Below are 26,176 nucleotides of genomic sequence, written 5' to 3' on the forward strand. Positions count from 1 at the left end.
GATTTTAAAAGGCACAAGAATGTTATGCTGTGACAACACCTGCAGTGCTGAAAGGGGGGGTCAGTTTCCAGTAGGAAGTAACCAGAATTTGGTTTGTCCTGCTTTTTTTTAAAATCCCCAGAATAACATATCACTAATATGTGTTTTCTTTATGGCACCCTCAATTTCAAGAAGGATGTTTCTCTTTAGCTGCCTTGTGATCACTTTTGGTAACCATCAGCATTTACCAGAGGGATTCAAGAAGCACCACTAGAGAGAGTGCTCCAATTCAAAGGACAGGAGGCAATGGGATACTGATAAAACCAGAACTGTCAGAACATGTCAGCCAGTCCCACAGTCAACACCTGCATTAGCTTCACAAAATGCAGGTAATTCTTGAGATTTGCCAGAAGTTTCATTACCTGTAGACCTACACATGTTAAATTCAAAATTTATGTCAGTTTTCCCAGAGCCACTGCAATGAGGTAGCAGCTTATGCAAGATGAATGGATGCATGAACGTCAAACGAACTGGGAAATTTAACCTGCCATCTGGAAATCTATATGGAAGCTGACCAGTAGGTAGCTGGTATAGTCCAAGAGACACATCTTCTGCAACCCAGACTGCATGTGAGTACCTTGTTCTTCTGCATTTCTCCTGAAACTTCCTTTTTCTACAGTTCTAGGAAACTGTTCCTAAATGGGCTCAATAGTGCCATCTGACTATCCTTGAAACCACAAGCAAATCAAAAGGCCTTAGTCATAGACAACTGTACATCACTGATCCTTTGAATCAAAAGATGTATTAACCAGTACAAACTATGATTCTTATTTGCTGAGGCTCTGCTCTCCTGCCTCTCTAACTGAGGCTAAATGGATGCAACTGGATTCCAGCAATGGTTTTGCATCAGGACTGGAGAAACAGACCTCCCCCAATTAATTTTAGTGATTTTCCTCTGTCTCTCCAGATGCAAAAAGTGTAAAACAATAGCTTCATGTGGTTTTGGATGGTTGAGATAAATGGCCTTCTTGGGTTGACCTCAAGCTATATCACTTTAGAAAAAAAAATGAATGACAGAAAATATTCTTTAAAAGATTTATCTGTATTTTCATACACTAATTAGTACACTAATTACTGTTTCCAGGGCAAGTTGGGTTTTTCAATTTTTTTTTTTGCTTGCTTGTTCTTATAATAAGGAAGATTACCTTACTGAGAGGAATAATGTATGTTTTCTAGTGTAACTGACCACAGCAAGACACAAGAGCGTGCCATAATTGATGCTGTCATGAGGAACTGCAACACCGACTCCTCAGTGTTACGCATACAACCTACACAGAGAACAACACGTAATTATGCACACCATGCTCTGCTTACCTCCATACAAAGGAATGTGGTATTTGTGCAGGTCTACAGATTAATCTGCTGTAATTCCTTTTAGTGTTAAACTACTTCCAGCTCAAATATAATTAAGATCACCAGGTACAAAAGATTCAGGCTGGAAATATGAGTACACTCCAACAGAACAAATAACAGCTTGATGCTGTTTCTTATGTTCAAATAGTTGGATACATTAAGGATTTTGACAGCATGTTTGTTCCCTAAGTATGTAGCAAAAGAAGAAAAAAAGGTTTCATTTCAAAAGGCGAAAGACTACTACTGCATTTAATTAGAGTGCAAAATCCCTTAAATACACAGATCTGCCAATTTATGTGACGTGACTGCTACAAGTCCTAGCAACAAAGGATTTCTTTTTTTTTCCTTCCCAAAATCAAATCCGAATTTGTACTTCAAGTAACCATCATCAACATCAATAAAGTGAAGGCCTTGGAATAAAGTTTGTTTCCTTAAGTCTTCAGATAATCCTACTAATATTTGTGGCACGGCAGCAAGGCAGGGGATGAACAGAAATTCTGGCTCTGTCTCCCTGTTCACAAATGTCTGAGGGTTTCTAAGCAGACTGAGAGAAGTGGGGAGAATCTAAGAGGCAAAAGGGGACCCTCACCAGTTCATGACAGAAACTGTAACAGCTTTGGGTTTTACTTTATTTGTGTAGGCCTAAATAAACACATATGTGACCTATTCGGATATGGTACACCCCACTTTCATTACTAGTTTCCTAAACTACCAGAGCAGATTCTGAGAAGTGAAAGGAAACCAAAGCACTCTTTCATGACAAACTTCTAAAGCAATTTCCCATGGCACCAGAGCCTGAGGAAGAAACACTCAGATTTATTTTTCAGACTTACAACTGAGAAGGTGTGACACTAACAGATTACAATCTGTGAAAGCCTGTAAATTGGTGCACACAGCTTAAAATGTTTAGGACAGAACCATGCATTTCCTATAAATTATCCAAAGAATCTCCGAGATCTGTAGGCAGCTGGGGTGGTTTTAGCCAAGGCAGAGTTAATTTTCTTCACAGTAGCTAGTATGGGGCTGTGTTTGGGTTTGTGCTGAAAACAGTGTTGATAACACAGGGATGTTTTCAGTATTGCTGAGCAGGGCTTACACAGAGTCAAGGCCTTTTCTGCTTCTCACCCCACCAGTGAGTGGGCTGGGGGTGCACAAGAAGCTGGGAGGGGACACAGCTGGGACAGCTGACCCCAGCTGACCAAAGGGGTATCCCGCATCATATGATGCCATGCTCAGCACATAACGTTGTGGGAAGAAGAAGGAAGGGGGGGGACGTTCGGAGTGATGGCGTTTGTCTTCCCAAGTAACCGTTATGCGTGATGGAGCCCTGCTTTCCTGGAGGTGGCTGAACACCTGCCTGCCCATGGGAGGTAGTGAGTGAATTACTCGGTTTGCTTTGCTTCCACACATGGCTTTTGCTTTACCTGTTAAACTGTCCTAATCTCAGCCCATGAATTTTACTCCTCTGATTATCTCCCCCATCCCACCCAGGGGGGAGTGAGCGAGCGGCTGTGTGGTGCTTAGTTGCCAGCTGGAGTTAAACCACGACAGCAACGCAGCTCCTGCAGATGTGCATAGCATTTTCCTCTGCCTTCTCACAAGGAATTCAGAAACCTGACACTGCTCATTTATAGCATTGCCTTCAAAACCTAGTTTAGCTTACTTTTGCACCTCTGTAATCTTATTCAGTTGCATAATTATCAAAGTGGCCCAAAATGTATTAATCACATCTTCATGGTATTGCATAATCCTTCTCAGCTGTCACAATGCCAAATCATAAGTTGCCCTGGCAGTAGGAAACATAAAAAGAAACCCAAGTTGATACTGATTGAAGCAAATGAAGGAAAGTTGGCCATCTCAAAACACTGAAACTCGCACAGCATTCCAAGATTTTCCTAGCTAATTTTTTGTGATTACTTTTGATACGAAAAGAGACCTTTAATTGTCAGTCTCTAATAAGGATGCAGAACTGTTCCCTGGGAGGTTCAAAGGACCCTGGGAAACTAAACATTTACAAAAGCTCAAGTAGCGAAATGCTTTGTGTTGATTAACATACACCATTCAGTTTCCACCTAACAAAGTAATAACAAGAAGAAACCCCAAAGGAAAAAAAAATTGGATGGACAAAGAAACATTAGTCTAATAGGACTGCAGGCCCTCATTCATTAATTCTGTTGTGCGTAAAAAGGAAGGGGCGTTGTAACTCAGATCCATTTCTGGACCAAATCCTGCATTGACTAACATTGTGTAACTGTACTTATGGCAAGGAGATGTTAGAATATAAGTTAATTAAAAAGTTGAAGTTTTACCTGCCTTCTGATAAATATTTTCAAATGAGACAGAATTACCAGGATGCCCACTACAGAATTAATAGGCAGGCTTGTTTGCCAGTTTTCTTCTAGAAGGTTGTGCTTTATGTATCTGGGAAAAGGGAAAGCAAAAATTTGTCACCTTCTTCCTTTAAGGATATAAGATTTGAGATAATGGAAACATGCCAGATAGCATATTTCGTTTTAACATCAACAGAATATTGATTTTTTTGATCCAAACCAAATCATGGTTTGGATGGTTTCCAGCTGAACATCGTGTATATTTTCAAAGTCTATTTGGCATTCATCCTGTATCCAACAACAAGAATACTTTGTTTCAATTTTGTTTTACAACTCACTGTGCAACTGCTTTTAAATGTTTTTTTCTTTTATCCAGCTACTCCACAACTTTTTCAGATTCCTGCTTTCTTAAAGAACTGAATGGAGCAAATTGTGGATTGCTACTCATCTGCAATTAGGCAGGCAAAGGTGAGTTAATTATGGCTCAGCAGATGCATTTCCTCAAACTCTTCCACAATGTGATCCAAATCCTAAGGTAGAAACTGCCTCAATTCTCACACTGCAAGGGCCATTGCTTTTTCATTTGAAATCCCATGGACTACCAGCCTCCACTTTCATGTTGTTAGTTATGCATGGTGCTTTATATTATGATCATCTAGAGGATAGGTCACGTAATCTGTTAAAATGCTATGCTCCAGTGTTGAGCTCAATTGCTTATGTGGTTATCTTCCGCAAAATAGGTTTCTGGGCTTTGACACAAAAGAAGCTGTTTCCACCTGTCAGCTGGTTGATTGTAGTTTCCTATATCAAGGCTCTTAGTGTGTGTTAAATGAGGGATGGATGACTCTGATTTTTCTTCTGAAGGAAAATTATCTGGCATTTACTCTAAGAACAGCACGGTAGGAGTTGTCACGATGGAAGAGACCACGGAGAGCAACTAGAGCTTGAATCTACATACTCAGACCTCACACAGAAATAAAGCTGTGGACATACATCTATCTCTTTAATATACCCTGTTATGGTCTTGGGCAGCTGAAGCTTTGCATTGCACTCACAGCAGGGCTGAAACACTGCAATAGTTTGGCTTTGGTTTTGGTTACTGCTTGGTTTCTCTCCATATTAAGAACATATGACCGCCCCCACCCAGACAAGGAATTGGCTGCAGATGAACTTTGCAGTCAGATTAACCACATCAAAGCCACGTGGAGTCATGACCATCCAACCTGGCATTATCCTAAAGGAGGACAGCTGTTGGTCTTTCACTTGTAGTGAGGATGAGCTGACATCCAGCTTTGAAGCATGCTGTCCCCATATAGCCTTTATTGGAATACGCTGGAAATGGCATATGAAGATGAAGGTGCCAGTACCAATGGGAAGCAACACACAAGCTCCTACGGGGTTATGCCCACAGAACCTTATTTTTACCTGCTAGGACAACTGCACCACAAACAGCTGAGCTACAAAGCTCCTCTGGTGTGAATCAGAAGCAGTGTGTGCAACGTGATCATGCAGCAGCCAACCAGGGGTGGAAAAATCCAGCTTCTTGGCACTAATTACAAAGCAGAGTCCCACAGCAAAGTCTCCATGGGAAGCCTCAGCCTACAGTTTCTGTATTTCAGAAATAAAAAGGAGATGAATTGTCTATGCAAAATAAGGCCAGGAAGTGACCAGTGGTGATGAGAGCAAATATTCTTCCAATTTAGTACTCATTCTGAGTTATCCCTACATAAATAAATTGTACTTGTTTGAATCTGCCATGTTCCGTTGCTTAAGGTCTAAATATGCCACTCTAAGGCATACTTTTAGCACAGTGGCCTCCAATAGCTTCTCTGAAATTATTCCATTTGAAAGTAAAATATTCCCAATGAGAATATGACACTTATAGAAAGACACCACTCATGTCTACAAGGGAGATTACATGCAGGAGAATTTGCAATTAATCCACTAGTAAAGAACAGAGGGCAAGAGGAAGAGATGAAATAGAAGCCCTTTGAAATAAAACCTTACCACCTGGAAAACTCAAAAATTCTCTAAACAGGATAATTTTATAGTGACAGACACGAGGAGGAGAAAGGCAAAGAGAAAGAAAGCTAGAAAATAACCTTTTCTAATGCATGGCTCTGAATTAAGATTGGTCAGATACAAACTAAAAACCTACAGCAATCAGTTGCTGCAGGGAATACAAATTTATCTATGTTTTGTATAACTAGAGTATGACCTTTTGCGACCGACTCTTGTGCTTGAATTCAGCCTTAGTTATTGGAAGTCATTTGTAAAAAGGTCATCCATGACTGAGAATATAATATGAATCCAAGATGCACAAGGGTTCAGGTTTGTGCTACTCAAAAGAAACTGGGGAGAGAGAAGGGGGGTGGGAGGCTCAACCACTGCTAGATTTGGTTCTCACATGGATTTGGATAGTTTGACAAATTTAATCTAAGTAGTCAACTTCCAATATGTGAATGTAAATTATTAGAAAATACACAGGTTTTATGATTGTCATCGATGAGTACATTACTGAAATGTTACCAAAGGATGTTATATTACCAAATAAGGCTACTTATTTGTTTATTGTTATTTGAGTCAATTTTTGATGTTTAGACCATCGTAAAACCTCTTCTTCCCACTGTTTCTCCATTCTATGAAAAGATTATGGATGCTCAGTTTTTACTGTTATAAAGAAATAAGGTTCTCAGGCAAAGATGGGGGTTTATAGCCACATCAAACATCTTTACCTGTCTTTCTGCATACACAATTTTAGTACATTAAAAAAAAAAAACAAAACACAAAAAACCAAAAACAAAACAGTTCTAAATGGGTGATATTTTAAGGATCTCCTTAAAAGAAGAGCCTACAATGGTGTACAAGCAACCCGCAACAAGAAAAGTTCAAGAGGCATATAAAAAACTTTTAGTCGTGTTCTCTGAACATGTTATTTGAAGGTCAGAATATTCACGCTGTATCCTCCATACTGACAAGGTAGTTGACTAGAGGAGAAAAAAACCCACAATAATTTATGCATAGAAGTAAAGGAAAATTCGTAAAAGAGAGATTTGACAGTGGTTATTTAATCAAGATCTTATGAGACCACCTCCTCAAAACTCCAAGATCAACTCTGTAGGATAGTCTGCAAAGGATTCACCACCACTATATAAGAGCATGTTTACGCTTTTACCAAAAAAAAAAGTATTCTTGTATATTTAATGTCTTTAAAGCCAAACCTGCAGCTCAAACTCGTAATCTGTCCTACCACTAACTCTGGCTAGTCGAGTAGCAACAGAGTGTGTACTGCACACAGTGCGGCTAATTGCAACTGCCTCCTTTCCCGCAGGTGAAACACCCTGATGCTCCAAGCCTCACAGACAGCACCATACTCTGCTTTGGCAGGTGCCTTTTGCTTACTTTAGAAATGCCCATTGTGCCTCCCTCTGCTTGCCATCCTTGCTACGCTAACTTGGATATTGGCAGCGCTCAGAAGTGGAAAGCGGCAGGGATGATAAAGCAAGTTCAGCTGGAGAAATCATTATGAGAACTGAACTCACATATGTCACTGAAACCATGGTTAAATGTTTACTTTTAATTAAACAGAGACTGAAAATAACAGCAGTGAGGTTGTATCCAGTACCCAGAAACTGCAAAGTACACCAATGCCAAAAGCATAAATGATGCACTGTATTGATTTGATCACTTGGGCAGAGCCTAAGTAGACGTTCCCAGGCACAACATACCCTTTTCATGCGCAGAGGGTAAATCGTCAAATGGGCTTTAAAGCCACACCTGCAGGTTTTGTACACACAAGCATTTTCTTCCCACAAAATATACTGCTGCTGCTTGCAAAGTACCATATGTACATACCAAAAGCTGGTACCTAGGTACAATTTGCATCCATGAAATGTGCAGGTGCAGTTTTATGGAAACCTCCGAGAAGAATAAGCACACAACTACTATTTACATAGCAGCCTTCAGACAACAAGCTAAGCAATCCTTCCGTAGGATGTACCATGCCACGCACAAAGGGAGGTAGAATTTTACAGCTGAGGTCACAGTCATGTTCATGATTTAAGACTTAAGACTTTAAGACTTAAAACTGATTTAAGAGACAAGTCTATCCAGTCCTGGTTTGCAAGCCATGGGTGTGTAACTAATACTGGTAGCAGTGACAGTACCCCAAACTGAGGGTAAGACTAGTCTTCTGCAAAGGTGGAAAAGGCATTTGGAAAGACCTCTTAGCACCAGGTAATTAAAAATATTTTTTATGGCTGAAAAAAGCCCCCTTGTTTATCCTTCCCCAGTGAACTGTATTCTTTTCAAGGCATTAAAAAATAATCCTGCGTGCCTGACATAAATCAGCATATGAATTACTGACCAAGTTAGCTTCAGCAGGTACTAAGTGACATAGTCATAATATGGTGCCTTTATTCACACATAAATTACTAATCTCTGCTGAATTGAGAACTAAGGATGAGACATTTCTCTTTTCTTCTGACAGGGGAACAGAGTCAATACTGTATCTGGTTATCAACAAAACTTGTTATTGGCTTCTTGCTAACTGCAGGGGCAAGGTCTTCACATATTTCCTCAGATTAAGGGAAAAAGGCATATTTCCATTTAGCTTATTATTAGTATTCATTTATAATGGACACAATTCTTTATACAAAATCTAATTAAAGATTGTGAAAAGAAATACAAAGGAAATGTGGAAAAAATCTCTCTGGATTAGAAGGTATTTTGGACTAAAGCCACACCAATTGTTATTACTTAAATAATTAGTGTAGAGTAAAAAACCCAATTTGACAAGACTGAATTTCCTGCCTTCTGAGGATCTAAAAAAGATAATGTGATAATTGAGCATCCACCCCCACACAACTTTTGGGCATCACTAACTTATTGACTTATTGCTATAATTAAAGTGATTTGTGTACTTTGGATTGCTTACAATATAAAGGCTAGTTCCAATTATTGCAAGTATATGAAACAAATCTTCAGAAAATTAATTTTACATCTTGATGTTGCTGGCAGGGAGTGAAAGGAGTGGCCAGCATTTTTAAATGGATGGTTAATTAGATGAACAGCCAGAGACTCTGGAATAGCAGAGCTGCAAACAGCTCAGAGTTTCAAACTCCTGTTCGTACAAACATACCAGTAATCTCCTTAGTTTCAAAAATACTTTTTGCCCCTTTGGATTACAGATAACTAGCTCCCAGGATCACAGGAAAAAAAAAAAGAAAACATAGAAACACTGCTGGTTGCTACTGTACAGCACCAAACTTAACATAGCAACAAACCCACTGGAATAATGGAAACTAGGCTTCTAGATCAGAGAAAGCCACACAGACACAAAAAGAAAAGTCATAAAGAAATCCCTCAATCTTTAATTCTTGTTTCTGAGAGGAGAACAGACCGCTTCTATTAACGCCATGAGGACTCCTCTTTCTTTGCTGGAAAACAAATGGCATGATGAAACCACCTACTCACACTCAACACCCAAACAATCTTAGCTAAAAATACCACTTTAGACAAGCTACAGACACACAGCTTTTCTTAGGGGTTGGTTTAATGACTGGTTTAAGCTGCTCAATGCCTGGCAAAAACAGACAGCCCATCTCTTGCCGCAGCATAGTGACACGCTCTTCCTCCTCCTCCCCTGTGCCAGCACTAGTGCAGCTTCACTGCCTGGTCAAGAGACATCACAGTCCTCCTGATTCAGCTAAAAATTCTCCTCTTGCTTAATAGGCAGATTTTAAACAATATCAGCTCAGATCATCCACATCAGCTGTGCAGATGGAGACAGACATGTGCCTGGGAACAACAACACGGGCAAGAAGTCCCCTTCTGGGGAAGTTTACATGTGGATCAGCATAAACCTGCTGTAAATCCACATCCTTAGAGCCCTCATCTGCTCAGCTGCTACTGAACCATTGGCACCAGAATACCAGGATTTGTCACAAATGACTGAATAGTTCAGGTGAGCAACAATAACACATCTCTCAACTGCCTGCTATTTTCTTTCAGGGATTGCATTTTATGGGGCTCTTTTTTTTTTTTTTTTTTTAATAGTTGTATACATTGTCTATTTGGCTTTCCAAAAGGTATTTGATAACACCTCTCTCACACGATTTCTTAAGGAAACTTAACAGGCACAGAATTGGAGGGAAAAATCTTTGCATGGAGTTATAAAATAAAATGTTTAAAAGATAGTAAACAGAGCATAGGAGTATGACAGAGAACAGTCAATTCTCACCATGGAAGAAAGTCACCAGTGGAGTCCTGCTTCCTCATGTTGAGGACCCATGTTTTTCCACATGTTCTAAAAATCAACCAAGAAAGGGACCAAACAGGGAGGTGGCAACATTTGCTGATGATATTAATGTATTTGGGGTAGAAATGACAGAGGCAAAAGAACTTTTTACAAGAGTAAGTTGGTAATACAACGACATGTGAAGTGCAATTTATGCAAAGTGACACCAGGAAACTTAGAGGGAACAACTTTATGTTTCAGCTCAAAGGTGGAGGACTCTGAACTGAGTTCTGAGCTCATTGTTACTTAGGAATGGGTCTTGGGGTGGTCAAACTTCCGAATAAACATAATTTCTGTGCTCACAAGATAGAGAACACAAATTGAAGACCAGAGGAAAACTAAAAAGAAACCACTGTGTTTCTGGTATGTACACATGCCTGCATCTTAAATATTACATGCAATCCGGATCCTTCTGCTCATGTGCAGAACTGGAGATGAACAGATGAGGGTAAGGTGGTGGACTGAAAGTATAGACTGGCTTACAAGGAGCAACAGCTACGAAACCTGGCAGCACAATGATCCAGAGGAAATATGATAGAGACCTGTAAAATCATAAATGACATGGAAAGGGTGAATCAGAACTGACTGTTTGCTGCCTCTTCTAACACAAGGCCAGGGGCATCAGATGAAGCAGGCAGATGGCAGGTTCAAAACAAACATGAGGAAGTAGCTCTCCACACAACTGGGAAAGGAAACTCGGGAACTCTTCGCCAGGGGATGTTAGGGCTGCTAAAACTTCACATGGATTCAGGGGACAACTGAACAAGCTGAGAGATGGGAAATCCTTTGGGGGTTGATATGCAAACAGAAAATACCCCTGGTGAAGGAAGCACCTGAAACAAACTGCTGGAGTTCAGGAAAGCCACGTGAGGAGATTTCACTTTGCTGCTAAGGTATTGAGCAAGATGGAGCTCCAGTCTGATCCAGTATTGCTGCTGCTATGTGCAACACAACACACTAAAAAAACAGGCCCCAGTTTAAAATACTTCAGAGTCTGGACACCTTCACTAGGTACGTCCACCACCGCTTAATGACATGGCCCACTGGTGGCATGCAGGCAAGGGAAGAGTAAAGCTGTGTTCCTTATTTTGCGCTGCTCTGAACAGTGGGGCTACATCAGACATCTAGTGAAACCATTCTTAGTTCTTGACCACTGGGCACATAAAGTGTTCATTATGCTTTTTCTTCCCACCACCACTCAGATCCTCTGCACACGTAAAAGTTGTCTTCTGGTCATGCCAAGGACGCCCAAACCCTGGCAGTGCTGAGCAGCAAAGCAGCCTGTTTATACCTAAGCTCCTCCAGGTGTCAAAATGAAATATTTCTCCTTTTCTTTTTCTGCCTTCAGCGACCACACCAGAGAGGCAATGTTCTTTTCTGATCCTATGGTTTTTTTTAGTCAGAGCACATGTGGGAGACCTTAAGCATGGGAGGGCATATTTCCCTCCTTGCTGAAGAGGCATAGTGATGTCCTGCTCTGGGGGGATGCCCTCCCTACCATGGAGTCCTCACATAGGATGGATGCTTTTGTCCTCTCCTGTTGAGCTGATACACATGCCTCCAACCACGGGAGACTGACCAGTGCTTAGATAAATTTCCAAGGAAAAGACCAGACTTAATGAATATTAAAAGTATTAGGCTCTGTGTGCAACGAAAAATAAACACAATGACCTCAGTGACTTTCAAAGTTGCATAGAAAGCATACTGAGAGTAGGGGATTGACCTGCAGTATCCTAAACCACATGCTAATACCAGACCATTCCTCCATGCCACAGGTTGGAAATGTCAAATGTTTAGGCAGTATCACAGGAATTTTTTACCACCTGTCAATTTGCTGGTTTTCTGTTTGTGTTCCCTTGGAACTGCACAAAAATCACTAGCGAAAAACAAGCAAGCCTTTTTGAGAACTGAGTTGTGTTAGATTTTTGGTCATAAAGTAGATATTCATTTAAAGAATACAAATAGCCCAACAACCATAAAAATGAACTCTTAAGCACTGTTTCTAATTATACTGCATTGATTAAATACAGTTATATTTTAATTAAGCTTTGTTCATATAGTAGTCATCCTATGTTTTTTTCTCCTAGAAGAGGAAATTAATCTCTTCTTCTAGAGACTCCTTTTCATAGCAAATAATGCTTATCACTTCATTTGTTTTAAAAGTAAAAACGAAAATCTGCACAAAACACTCAATATCTTAGTTGTGTTAGGCAAAAGCAGCTGTCAGCTTTAAAGTTCACCTGCATGGAGAACGCCCAAGTCAATGCCTGCAGGATTTTCACTGCTGATTCCTAAGCCCTACCAGGAGGCCCCCTCTTAGCAGTCTAAGATGCTAAAACTCTGACTGCTGAGTTGTGTTAAATACATTCTGTGAGTGCTCCTCTAAGTAAAATCAGGTTACCTACAATCACAGCTGAAGACCTGCCAAGTGATTTGCCCAGCACTGGTACAATGGAGAAGATATTCCGAATGTTAGCACCTACTGCCCTCTACCTGCTTCACGTAAAACACATAAGAAGCAAAAACACAGAGAAAACTTCTTTTTCCAATTTTTCAAATTCTCAGCCTTATAATATAGCTGGTCAAACCCACTCTGATTATTACTGATTTCTAATCTATTTCTTTTCAATTACAGGAGTAAGAAGTGTTACTCCCCTCTAGGTTGCAAGCTACATGAGGGAATGCCATTACAAAATGTGCATATATTTATTTCTTGCATAATTTTATTCTGTTTTTATAAAACCTGATTTAAAATTTCTCTTAACAACATTCATTGGGACTGTGAATTCAGACGTCCGCTTCATCTTTCCAGGAAACGTGGTGGGAGCTGCGCTGCAGTGAAGTTCATCATGATAGATAGAAAAAAAAGAATTTCAGCCTGTAAATCTGTCCTGCAATATGATCCATGCACTGAAACACTTATACAGGCCATCTGAGCACCTGGCACATACTACAGAAGGGCAGACCTTGATGCCTGCACAGATAAGACTGCACCATAAAGGACAAAGCTCCTATAAGCCATAGCAGATAGCCAGCACCATGAATGGGGACCCAGAAAAAGTTTATCTCAATAGCCTTAACCTGCCATCCAGCCCAAGCGATGCTACTATAATCCACAGTTATCATGCCTGACTTGCACTTTAAATTCTCGGTTCTGGCCAAGAGAATTGTTTGAAATTCCTTAGCTATAGAGAATCGACAGGAAATATATTCTCTGTTAGAGGGTACACACACGCACAAACCTCTGGACTTTAATGCTGCTTCCCTCTGACCTACCCAATAGAAAATATTGCCATGTCCATTTGTGGAGGGACAAAAGCCATGCAGAGGGCGCTCAGAGAGCCAGACCTGGCCTCAAATCCATAAATGCTACGGCAATACGGTAGCTGTAGGTATACATGTGCATTAATAATGAGCAATGGTTCTAAAACAGAAAAGATCCAGGAAATCATGGCAAGGTGTTACAATTTTATTATCCCACCTGCAGATCTTCCAAAATGCATCACAGTAGCATTCCCTCCATGTGAGGCAGGAGATACAGGGAAATATAAATGCCCACTTAGATATGTAGCTACCTGAACCTGTGTTTTCAAAACTTTTTAAATTTCCAAGCATCAATATTCTTCCAACAAAGACTTAATCTGAGGCAATTCAGTTTAAAAAAAAAAAACCCAAACAACAAAAAAAACACACAAAAAAACCCACCACAAAAACACCCAACAAAACCGCATATGCTTCCAGCATGTTAGAGCCTTGTCACTGCTGCTTCTTCTTCTTCTTCCAAAGCTTGGTCACCAGTGGTCTGGCAGTTACCATCCCTTTCCATTTCCAGACTCATTCAGGTTCACACCTGGAATATTTACCCCTGGTTCCACCCTCTCACTACAGCTGATTAATTTGATAACTAATCTGTCACACTGCCCAGACAGCTGAAAAAACCCCAAGTAACACTGGACTGAGGCCTTCTATGGCAAGCTTTGGTCAGAAGCTGAGGACAACGCTGACAAACACACTACCACTGCATGCCATGCTTGCTGGAAGTATGTGTAAACTAATACTTGCATTCTGCATGCCTCAGCGTTAAACTGGCCTGGCAGACACGGTCCCCAAGTGCCTTCTTTACTCCCTGTGATTGGCAGTAACAGCCAGAAAAAAAAATACAGCAAACCGCACCCGCTTGGGGCACCCCTTGGTTCCCTCCCCAGCCCACTGGGATTGTTTATCCATCAGAGGGGTACGGAGAAAGGAGGTCCCATGGCAAACTCCCATGCAGCCAGTGGGTAAAATGCGTTATTTCTCAACACAAAGACAGCTTTACAGGTGTACTGGGAGCTGCCAATATGCCCGTGTGTGTTCAGGCTGCCAGCAAACCTTAAGTATCCCATCAGATCATCACTCGGGTACAGTGGGGTCTGGCAAAACAAACCACGAGAGCATAATCAATCTAGATGGTATGCGGCGAAGTGTCAAGTATTTTAAAGGCGGTTATAAAAGTGCCCTCCATTTAGTATCTTAGGCGCTTCTTGATTGGTACGTGTAAACAAGGGCTCTGTTTTTGTTTGTTTTTAACAAGAGGAGTTTTTGCATTTGTGAAATTAGAGCAGAGAGATTGTGGTAATCAAGAAATATATGTGCGTTTGTGACTATTCCCCACGCACACTGCTAAATATGATAATTTGTTCAACTTCAGGTTTTATTAATTAATACTAATTGAGCAGCCTTTTGGTATATTTTCAGCCTGAGTTGTGTTTGTGCTAAATCCTGTACACTAGCCTCTCTTTAGCCTTCCCCCTTTAACTCCTTTGCCAGAAGAAATATTTCACTGCAGATCACTGCCCCGAAACTCTTCTGTGATTGCAGATATTTATGGATATACATACTCTTGAATCAATAATTTTTTAAAAAAATCAACAGATAATTTTAGATGATATTTTAAAGAAAGCTTTTACAAAAAAACCCCAACCCAAATTTTGTGTGACTAAGTGCCCCCTAGTGACAAAGTCCAACTCCAAATAACTTTCACAGCCACTTCCAAGCCTGTTTTGATTCTCAGTATCTCAAACATCTTTTATTGTTGTTGCTGTTGTTTTCTTTTTGTTTAAAGAAAATTAAGCAAACCAGCCAACCAAACTCTATCTCAAAAAAGCCTAGAATCAGCCTTATTTATTGAAACATGACTCCAAATTCTTGAGTCTTTCCTGCATAAGTAGCATCAAAGTCAATGTGAATATTTCTATAACTCAAGAGAGATGCATAGTCAGCTTTGTGGTGGGTTGTTTAAATTACACAACATCCAGTGAACTGATACACTTCTGTTGCTTCTAAGAGCTGTCTGCCACTGAGTGGGTGATGTTGCAAAGAGTATAAGAGAGAATTAACTGTGGGCCAGCCCTGCAACCCTTGCCTCTTGCTACAAATCCCTAACCCAACACTGAAGCCTACCTCAAATCAGTCATTCCCTCCCCAGAACAGCCCACCCACATGCTGGAGCAAACATGTCTAAAGGGCGTGCGTGTAGCTTCATCTGCTCCGTTACCTTCTCTAAAGATGTAAGTGGAAAACATGTACTCGGGGAAGCTTGGCTTACAAATGAGCTCTCAGAAAACAAAAACAGCTCCAAAAGCAAAAAGCCTATTTTAGTTTTGTCTCTCAAACATTTTAATTTTATGAAATGGAGGAAATCCTGGAAAAAAACCCAACATCTTTAATTTGGACTGCTACTCATTAAGGTGAAAGCTGAAGATTCACAAACTGCTCTTAATACAGAAGAAAACTATGTGTGAAGCGAACACACACACACACTTCAGAGCCATGATCAGATCTGTGGGTGCCACTTCAAAACTATTCATTGCTCTTCTGTAAATAGGAGTTCTCCCATTTCTTTCAGATGCTGTCTTTTGCTTTTTAATGTGGAGAATCTCACATTGACAATTACACTTCAGTTTGTAAAACAGCTCTAGGTCATTTTTTAAAGGACCAACAACAACTAATTTCATAGTGTTATCTACTATGCATTTTTTAAAGAGGATGTCACTTCAGTGAAAACATATTTTTTTGTCTCCACACTTAATGAGCATGAATTATATTTTCCAGTTTTTCTAATGAAGTAATAACCTTACCACATTAATTTTCTTTGCTGCACTCACTCTCTGCACTATTATAATCAATGGTGTTAGCTAGAAAAGCATCTCGCCTGTGTGCTTGCAAGTTACTGTAAAATTGGCGTTTAAGTCAAAAGTACTCCTATATTCCTCTGGAACATTAAATTGAAGGCTTAAAATACAGCTTTTCAGTAAGGAATTTCTTACAGAAAATAAAGAACAGCTCATAAAACAAAAAAAAAGTATGACAAAAGGGACAAATTACCCAAATGCAGACAACATAAAAATGCACTGGAGTAAGTTCAAATCTCCTAAGGAAATTTTGCTTCCTTAAAAACAACAAACACCAATACTAAGATACTCTAAACTGCAATTTGACCTTTCAAGTTACTGTCAAAAAAAAAAAGGTACAGTTCTTAGGTTTTAGCAGAGTACTTACATTGCTGTCTCTCTATTCATATTCAACATTGGCTAATATTGGTTTGAAATGACATATAATACCAAGGACTGTAAACAGAGACTATCTACCCACCCAGCAGAAGGAATAAAACACCCTCTAATATTTTCTCAATCATGACAGAAAAATCCAGTGCCTTCTTAAGGCTAATAAATGTAGACAAGAAACATGTTACTCATACACTTTCATGAGACATAAAGCTCTGCAGTTCAGTGTCTGCGGAAATTTCTTCTGAACATATTAAAATGATCTTAGGGCTCTACAAAAACCCTGCTCATAAAACAAAAAAGCTAGGATAGTTAAAATTAATACTTCATAAATAAAACATGCATTTCAGTATATATTAAGTGACAGGTCTCAGAAACTCCACCGCCACACACATGTTCACAAAGCAGTAAGAACACACGCAATTCATTAAACCCACTCAAGTGTGCTAGTTCTTCCTGGCATTATTCATAATTGAAACATTTCAATTTTAGTTAACAGAAAAAAAGCCCTAATTTAAAAGTAAAACAAGGAAATTAGTTCTGTGTTTCTGGATTACGATTCCATAGTGCCTTCAACTAGCCACATTTAGCCTCAGGGGGTTTAATTAAAAAAAGTTGTTTCTTTCTTTAAAAAAAGGCAATGTAGCCCACTCAGACAGAAACCTTTGCAGATGTCTTAAATATTTTTCCAGTATGCCATACAAAGCCAGGCAGAAAAACAATAAAAAAAGTCTCAATTTATATACCTTTAAATTGTTGTTCCTTTAACAGGAATGCTGTTAAATAGGCATAACAAACAGACTCTCCCATGCCACAGATGGGCTTCAGGGCAGGCCCTCACAGAGAAAAATCCACTGCTTGTAGCAAAATGCAGAGTAAGACCGATGACAGGATGGGGGTGACAGTCTCCCCCAACTTGTTCACCTGCTTTAACCACAAAAGCTCCCTGCCAGGCAGCCCCACAGCCCCCATGAGGTCAGGACACCTCATCTGGACAGCCTATACTAAGGGAGACAAAGCACCCTGAATGAAATGGATTGGTTTATTACCATGAAAATTAATGGCTGAGATTTAGATTTTACATCTCAGACTCAATATTCACAAGCCAGAGGTGCACACATCACAGGCACTGACCCGCGTCCACCGATACTCAACATTTCGTTTGATTTGATTTTGTTCACAGAGGTGAGCGCAGACAAAGCGCATTTCCCTGTTCTTGGGTTGTTTCAGTGGCTCACTGGGGCTCCACACTGCTGTCCTCGGACACAGACCCACACTCTGAAATATAAAAAAAAAAATCCGCCAAGATATAGAAGACCCCACGTGAAACTCAGGCACACGCTGCAAGACTATAATGCCCATGAGTCTTTTCTCACTGTATATGTTATAGCGCTGCCCAGAGCACCAGCACCTTGTAGGCAGAGCTGCCTGCCCCTTTCCTAAAGCCCTGCTACATTCCAGTGCCATTCCCTGAAACAACACTCACTTTCCTCCATGCTGGGCCCTCCAAAGAGCAAGGATAATTATTATTTTTTTTTTAAGTTATTCTGAAATCTCATTAGAGTATTACCTAAGCAGAACTGGGGCAGCCCTGGGGGAAGGGACCACAAAGTTTTGCTTTATTCCTGCAGTCTTCCCCTGCAATCCACTTTTGGTTACCTGCTGGAGACCAGGCAACTGTATTCAGCAGATTTTTTGTCTGGCCCCATGCGGCCCATTATCGTCAGGTAAACAGGCAACCAAATTATGTCCTGCTTACATAAAATCATGTGAAAGCTATTCCAGCCCAACACCAGATGCAGGAGACGACTATTACTCTGGGCTACAGCTGATGAATTCCTGAAATGTAGCTCTGTGCTGGTTTTGTTGCCTTTTGTCAAGGTATAAAAAACAAAAATTAAGAAAAAAATCCAGTAAGTTCCTCATGAAGATCCCAATTTCCCTAAAAACCTGGTCTGGCTTCTTTATCATCCCCTCACTGTAAATTAATAATTTCATGATTTGTACAGTGAGGCAAAAGAGCTGTACACACTTTTCTGTTTGCATGAAAAGGAATTGATTTTACCTGAAAGTGGGGCTGTAGTAACACTTGACCTCATCAGTCACATGGGGCCAGAAAAATCCTCAGAGTTACCATGTTACACAATTCAAGCTTGTAAGTTTTGGAAAAATAATTACTATTATTATCCCTTAACACACCAATATCAGTAAATCTTTACCAAAACGTCTACGAGCCTATTTGATTTTCCACTTGGGATAATAAATCGTTCTGAAAAACAAAACAGCTAAAATAGTTATCATGCCATTGTTTAAATAGCGCTCACCACAAATAAAAATGTGCTGACAAGTCTACACACATCCAAGGTCCACGCCTGTGTAAATCAGAAAGACAGGTAAGTCATTCTATTCATTTAATAGTCACACGATATAAGAAAGGTGAAAAAAAACCCTATACTCTTAAACTTTGCTCTGTCTCTCCATAAAATCATCCTCATGAATTCAAACAGCAAGCAGTTTACCACTGGAAAGCCGGTTAAGTATTTAAGTGCCATGACTACAACACACCAGCAAGCGGAGCAGTAACACTTTGAGAACTACTGTGTTCAGCAATAGTAAACTATACATAAATGTAATAACGTACAGAATATTGATGCCGGGCTGCACAGACGGGGGAAAGGACATTTATTCCACTGAAAGACTGAGAAATTAAAAAAACAAAACCCAAAACAAAACCAAAAACCACAGAGTCTTGCAATGCTATTTGTTTTTGAAAAGAAGTTGGAAGCACACATAAACAGTCTCAGATCAGCCCAGTCTGCCACCCAACATAAAACCCAGGGCAGCAAGATAAAACCCTCTCAAATCTGAGACTGTTACTTCTAACATATTTTCTCCTTTTAAACAGCAATAACTACATATTCCTGTGGGAAGGAGAGACATTGTCTAGCTTCCTAAGAAAAGAAACATGTTGCACTGCTGGGGCTGGTGGGTAGGGGGGCAGAGGCATTCTCAAGCCTGAATTGCAACCCCTGCTAAGGGAAGTAGAAGGTGAAATTTCTCAAAGCAGGCTTTCACTTCTGAATTTCTTAGTTATGGGCAGATAACCGGCATTTCCATAGAAGAGTACATTTTATAACTGCTGGTAAACTGATCTTTCAAATGCTTGTGCCCACAGCACTGACAAAGACCTGCCCGTGAGGTGGTACAAAAGGAAGGGCCAGAAATCCCTGAGATCCCACCACAATGGGAGAAGAGGGAGCACCAACACTGCCTCTTAGGTGCATCATGCCCACACTCTTCCCTTTCAGTCCTATACTACTATAAGGTACAGATACCTCTGAGCAGCGACACTGCCCAACACAACTACAGCCCAGCCACCGCAAAGCAGTGCAGACCCTGGGTCCCAAGCAGCAAAATGCTGCACTAGAGAAGCAAAGCTGAGAAGAAAAGCTGCTGTCTGCACCTGGTTCATCACTGCAGCCAGGGTTCCCACATTCACACCTTTTCTACATCACTGTGAGATTTTCAGAAAGACATAAGAACCCCTCTCCCTCCAAAATGCTGCAACTCTGTAACAACTGCTACCCAAGCAGGTAACCAAGACATTTAATCAACTTGTAAATACCCAAGTGTGAAGACATCCTAAGTATTAATCATGAAATTACCATGCATGACAAAACTCAGAATAGAGTTTTGCTGCAATTGTGCATAATTTAACTAAAAAAAAAAGCAAGAGGAGTTATATTTGGATACAGAAGAAAGAGGTCAATTTGATGAGGGGGAAAAAATGCTGTCATTTTTACTAGTCTGTTAAAGAAATCCTGCACCCAGTGTAAGAATTTTAGAATGTTGCTGCTTCTCCAATGCGATGCCAGGAGGACAAGCCATCAACAAGGGGACATTTAATAGGACAACTCGTGTTCCTGAGCCACATTTTTAACAGAAGAAATCCACCTGTTACCTGAAAGTACACTAATAAACTGCTGTATGTTTCAGTCATTAAAGGCAGAGACCTGCGCCTTATAATCTCAGAGTACAGCTGTTACACTAAAGCAATATAAAGTTTGCCTTCTTTCTGATAAGAAGGAATGGAATTATTAAATAAAAAAGCCCTCAGATGGTCTCAGCAACTTCCTAATTGTTTCCTAACATTCTTAACAATGGTCTCGGTAAATTTCCTAATATTGAATTTGTAAGTGGATGTTGATGGGGTCAACTCCAGGCCTGACTTGGACAGTTTCTTGTTTTTCTTCGACAGAGAAGACATGGGACACAAGTGGCATCCATCCTTGACACACCGTAACAGAGTTGGGAGAGGCTGTGACTCCCCGAGAGCCTGCCAGCGCAGGTTTTGAGCTACCCTGGCACAGTCTTTTCAGGCCAAGAGGTTGCTCAGCTAAGCAAGACTGTGTATGAATTGGCAAGACCAGATGAAGGGATGCGTGGACAGAGGAGTCTGAAGGTCTGCCCACTGCTGTCAGGTCAGCCTGTGTCATCCTGATCTCTCTTAACAGGGCACCAGCAACAAAGAGTCATGCGCCTCCTCCAGCAACATGCAAAAGTAGACTTTGCCATCCTTTTGTACCCTTCCCCTCATTAGTGCCAACCCAAAACACAATTACATCTAATCTCTTTACCTGGCAGGAAGCCAGCAGAGAAAAAAAACTGAGCTGGTGTCCAACCTCAGGACTTGCATGACAGAGAAGGGAGGGAAATCTCAGCATGAAGTGCCCTCCACTGAGAAGAGCTTGCCCCACTGCTTAGGCCCAAGCAGCCTAACTGATATTCTCTGACACCAGCCTGAGGATATCACTCCTTGGGGGATAACACTGGGGCCAAAAGTAGAAAGAATATGAGAAAATTTCTGTCCTAATATCAGGAATAAGTGCCTTTTCCAAGTAACCAAGCTCAAAAAGGGTGCAGAGAGCACAGAAGCTGATTTAAGAAACTGTCAATGCTAATGCAAACAGTCCTGGTTTCTTCCAAATAGAGTCTAGCACTTACCCTTTAACACATACCTTTCCAAGAAAATATTCTTATAAATCACAACCAAAATTCCTTTAGATTTATTTTAAATAAGACAAGTAAATTACATTAGCATAAACACATCTCCATCTTCAGAGGCAGACTCCTTGATAGGTAGCTTTCAATGCACATAGATTGCAAAAAATATGAGGATGGCTTTAAAGACCAGTTTTCAAACTTGCCTAGATTGCAGCTAGATTAGTAACTCTTCTAAAAGTAGTAAAATGGGTGTATTTTTCCACTGAAGGTGTACATCTTTTCAGCTTTTGGAGACTGAAAATTGAATTCTTTGATTTTGAAGATCTCTGGAAAAAAAAATCCATTTTGTTTTATTTGGAAAAGTTAGTAACAGGGTAACTTTACAATCAACAAGTATGTGTAAATGCAAAGTTCTTTATGCAGGCATGATATATATCACAGCCCTACCTAAGATCTCATTTGCAGTCTATATAGACTTCATTAATAAAGTAAAATAGGTCCCATAATGCTCACGTAACCACAAACTGTTTGCTTTTTCCCTGAAAGGATGGTGGCTTTAGACATTGTGCTAAGTGATTTTACCTGCACGTCATCAGCCCCATCATAGACAATCCACTTCCTTTTGCAAATACCAGTTTGGACCCCGCTGGCCATGCACATTGCTGAGTCAGTCCAGCACAGACAATCCCAGGCAATCCCACGCCCCTGGATGGGAAATGCAGGGCATGACTCCAGATCCAAATCTGTTAATCCTCCTTTTTGCCCATTTCAATCTTACCAATTTTCAGTCTCTGTATCACAAACAGGCTCATGGTGACCCAGTTTTCTCTGTGCTATTATTCTGCTTCCTTATGTAAGTAAGCCTGAAAGAATAATTTAATTTGCAAAAAGAGAACAAATACTCAAACCCATAAAAAAGACAGGACGCTGGGCAGAAATGCTCTGGGATGAAGCTATAATATGAAAATGAGCACAGCCATGACTGGCTTTTCATCTTTCCATCATCATAAGAAGAAAGACCCTTCTTTTTCAGAGCCTCCTAGCTCTTGAGTTTGTATATGTGTGCCTTATCTTCTTCCTTCCTCTTTAAGGCAGCATAAGATTCTGTCTCTAATCTCCTTCTCATCTGCTAGACAAAAATTCAAATTCAATATCTTCATTTATTTAAAAAAAAGTATCATCATCAAGAATGTTCCTAATTATCGGTTACCTTGAGAGCTAAGAAACACTTTCGCTACCCTGGGAAAATATTTGGCGTTTTTCAAAAACTTTTCTCCTCCATACCAGGAAGAAGAGTCTAAGATTACAATAATTTTATAACAGAAAAAGCACTTTTGACTAGCTGAAACTTCCAAATGATTTCAAAACATTTAGCCCTTTTTCTTAGGCTGTGAACTCTGACAAATTCAGAATAACTAAGAACCGATCTTTCTATTCAGAAGATGTCAAAACAATAATGTCAACACAGTTCTCCAAAGAAATGAATTTAAATGAAAAAATTAGTCTGAAACTTTCTTTCCCACGCAGTTTCACAGTTGCACTGAATCAGCATTTCTTTATGAAGGAGAATGTTCTGTCAGAAAGATCTCTGACTTGCTTTAGGGCTCTGTGCTTACTTGCATTTTAGCACCAGGAGAATCAAGGCCTGAAAAGATGTTTTTCTACAGTAAGTACTGTAACCCTCCTCCTTGGGGTCCAGCTGCCTGTGATCCCAGGCCCAAGGCCGGTACAGAACAGCAGTGCCACCTTGGCTCAGATTTCTAAAAAAAAAAACAAAAAACCAAAACCAAAACAATACTAAGTTGTGAGGCAGGGATGTGAGAAAGCACCTGGGCTAGAGCCCTGCAAGGTAAGAATGGCAGAGCTGCAGACAGAGGTATCATTATTGAGCTGGGGATGGATGCCGCTACAGGATTCAAGAGGAAAAACACTGACATGAAAAGGTATAAAGTACTTAGGGAGGTGCAAGAAAAATGCAGCAACTTACCTGCTTCTTTCTCTTCTCTAGTTTCCTGAACTAATGACTATTTAAAAAGAAAATGTGCAAAATAGAAAACTAAACTGACTGTAGTGAAAGCTCAATTATAATCTAAAGCATTAGTTCATCTGTATAATTTTAACTTATTTCCCACTGCTAAAGCAGATATTCATTATATATAAATGTATAAAACAGTATTTAGTATTACCCTCAAATAATCTTTCAGTATCATAGTTAATCTTTTAGCTTCATGCTTCTATGTATCAAGGGTCTAATCTTTCCTGATGATTCTCATTGTACTGTATTATTTATCCTATATCCTCATTTCATAGCTTGGAATGAATTACGGTAAATCTGTACATCTAGTGGCTTCCTGATAAAACACATTTTCCAATATTATTTTTAAGCACCTACAATACAGTGTGGCTGGGGCACTATGTGACAGATGCTATGGAATCACCGAACATTCGAAGATTACTGCATTAATTTTATAAGAAGTGTTATACATATTTGCATGGGCTTGTTAGTGATCGCATCACTGCCTAAGTGGTTAGAGGAGATGAATTACTGCAGAAACGAGTGATCAGCGGAGGTTGGGGATACCGATACCAGAAAAAGCAGGTTCTACACCACACCCAGGGTAGTCTACAACAACGAAATGAATTATTTAATTTGTACTAATTAATTCTCCCACTGTAGAAGACAGGCAATCTGCTCTTGATTGAGCATACACATAGCTTATTTATAACATGTTTTTCCTCTTCTGAGCAAACTCTTTCTTGCTTTGGGAAAGCCTGCTGGTCACCACATAAACCTGTCATTTCCAAACATGGTTTAATATATGGGAAGATGAGGCAGGACAGGCAAATGGGTCAATTCCTACCACACGATCCAGGTCACGAGACATCTAGATTTAGCTGGGAGAGCACAGGTTGTGGGGCTGAATGGGAGAGGCTGTTTCTGGCCAGGGCTCTGCAGCATGTTCCGCAATGAAGGAGGCACTTCAAGGATGTCCAGGGAATAAGGCACCTTCCAGATGATGAAAAGCAGATCAGGTGAAAGGTTTACACCATGACACTCATCAAGGCCGTGGCCCTGTGCTGGGGTTGGCTCTGCACTAATATAAAAAATTATTCCATTTGCTCTCATAGCTTTAGTTCAAGAAATAGGATTGTTCTGTTGTTGGATGTTCTGACCTCTCATTTAATAGCCAAGAACAAAATGGACACTGCTGGTTCCTTTTACTTAACGCTGAACTGAGAGGACTTTTTCCAAAGCACTTGCAAGAAAACAGGCAGTCCTCATTGACCACTAGTGGTTGCATGCCACAACTCCAACTGATCACAAACAGCATCTCACTCACAAGCCTCTCTAGCCCTAAAGAGACAAAGAGTGAACCGATGCATTAATGTATACCTGAGTTTCTTCAGAAACTATAAATATGGGGCTTCATTTGCTGACCAGCTTCTAGACAACACACAGCAGTACCAACTTTCTAACTGATAGCTGTCATTTTCTCCTGAATGCAAAAGGATGCAAAGGTTAGCAGTACAGGAGGACTATATCAGTTACACTTTGCTGTTGGTATGACAGTGGATGATAATTGGCTTAATATCCATGAAAAAGAAAGCAAAATGTTCATGCTAATTTATTAGATTAGACACCAAGCTGTTTGCATTACGAAGTCATCGAACAACTGCTTCTAATGGTGCCAACGTAAATTATCACAAAACAAATAATTTGTTTCACAGCCAAAATTGCAGAAGTATACAGTACTGCCAGATATACTTCGAATACAAAACAGTTGCCACTGTCTGCCAGTCTTTCAAACTAATTATTTAGCTTCCTGGTACCATTATAGTGATGTATAATCTACCTGCAATTCACAGCTTTTACTATTCTGATTGTATTTTCTTCCTTTTTTCTAAATGCAAGCTATACACAAAACTGAAGCTACATTTTCACACTTGATTAATTTCATAATCGTTTTGTTAAGTCTGCTCCAACTCAACCTAAAAGACATGGAGAAAGAAAGTTTTGTTTTTCTTTTAGCTTGGATTTAGATTTAAAATGACAAGCAGCAGCAGCAGCGTGAGACACACATAATAGGGCTTAATTACATCTCGTACAGACTTAATTACAAGAAGTGGCAGAAAGAACCTGCAACATTTCATTGCTAGAGAAAAGTTATCAACCCTGTTTCCCAGACTTTTAGTATAGAAGTGCTATTAATTGCTTACTGGCTGCATACAGAATGCATATTTGCTGTTCAGGCTGATACACATATCACAACTGCCACAAGAAATGGAGAGCAAAATTAGTTTGATGAATTTTGTAATAATAAACCTAGAATTTCATCACAATGCTTAGGGAATTGAAAGCCTACATTTAGAAGTTCAGAGTTCTGCAGCAACTGGTTTGCCCTTTTTTCTTCTTAAATTCAGGATAAAAAATTGCTATTTTTATGTCCTTTAATATCCTTGTTTAATTCCCAATGCATAGACAAGTTACTCTATATGCCAAATTAAATAAAAAAGTAATTTCAGAGCTAGTTGAAAATGGTTTCATTCACAGAGGAAACACTAAAGAAACTGGTTTCTAGCCGTGGAAACTGAGTAGAAATTTAAAA

The 26,176-nt window shown here is 40.0% G+C and overlaps 1 protein-coding gene across 7 annotated transcripts in view; it reads right to left on the reverse strand.

The window, feature by feature from the left end:
• Positions 1–26,176, reverse strand: part of CHST9 (carbohydrate sulfotransferase 9) — a 95,502-nt gene that overhangs the window by 22,495 nt on the left and 46,831 nt on the right. The window contains exon 1 of one of the 7 annotated variants that reach the window (XM_075084908.1): positions 24,431–24,576. The exons of 5 other annotated variants lie outside the window; for them this stretch is intronic. The gene's annotated coding sequence lies outside the window, so the exon portion shown is untranslated. Of the gene's footprint in view, positions 1–17,699; positions 20,193–24,430; positions 24,577–26,176 lie in introns of those variants that run through there. One more of the 7 variants, XM_075084909.1, reaches the window with a different exon arrangement.

This window comes from Phalacrocorax aristotelis, chromosome 2 (assembly GCF_949628215.1).
Source record: "Phalacrocorax aristotelis chromosome 2, bGulAri2.1, whole genome shotgun sequence".
Taxonomy (NCBI): domain Eukaryota; kingdom Metazoa; phylum Chordata; class Aves; order Suliformes; family Phalacrocoracidae; genus Phalacrocorax; species Phalacrocorax aristotelis.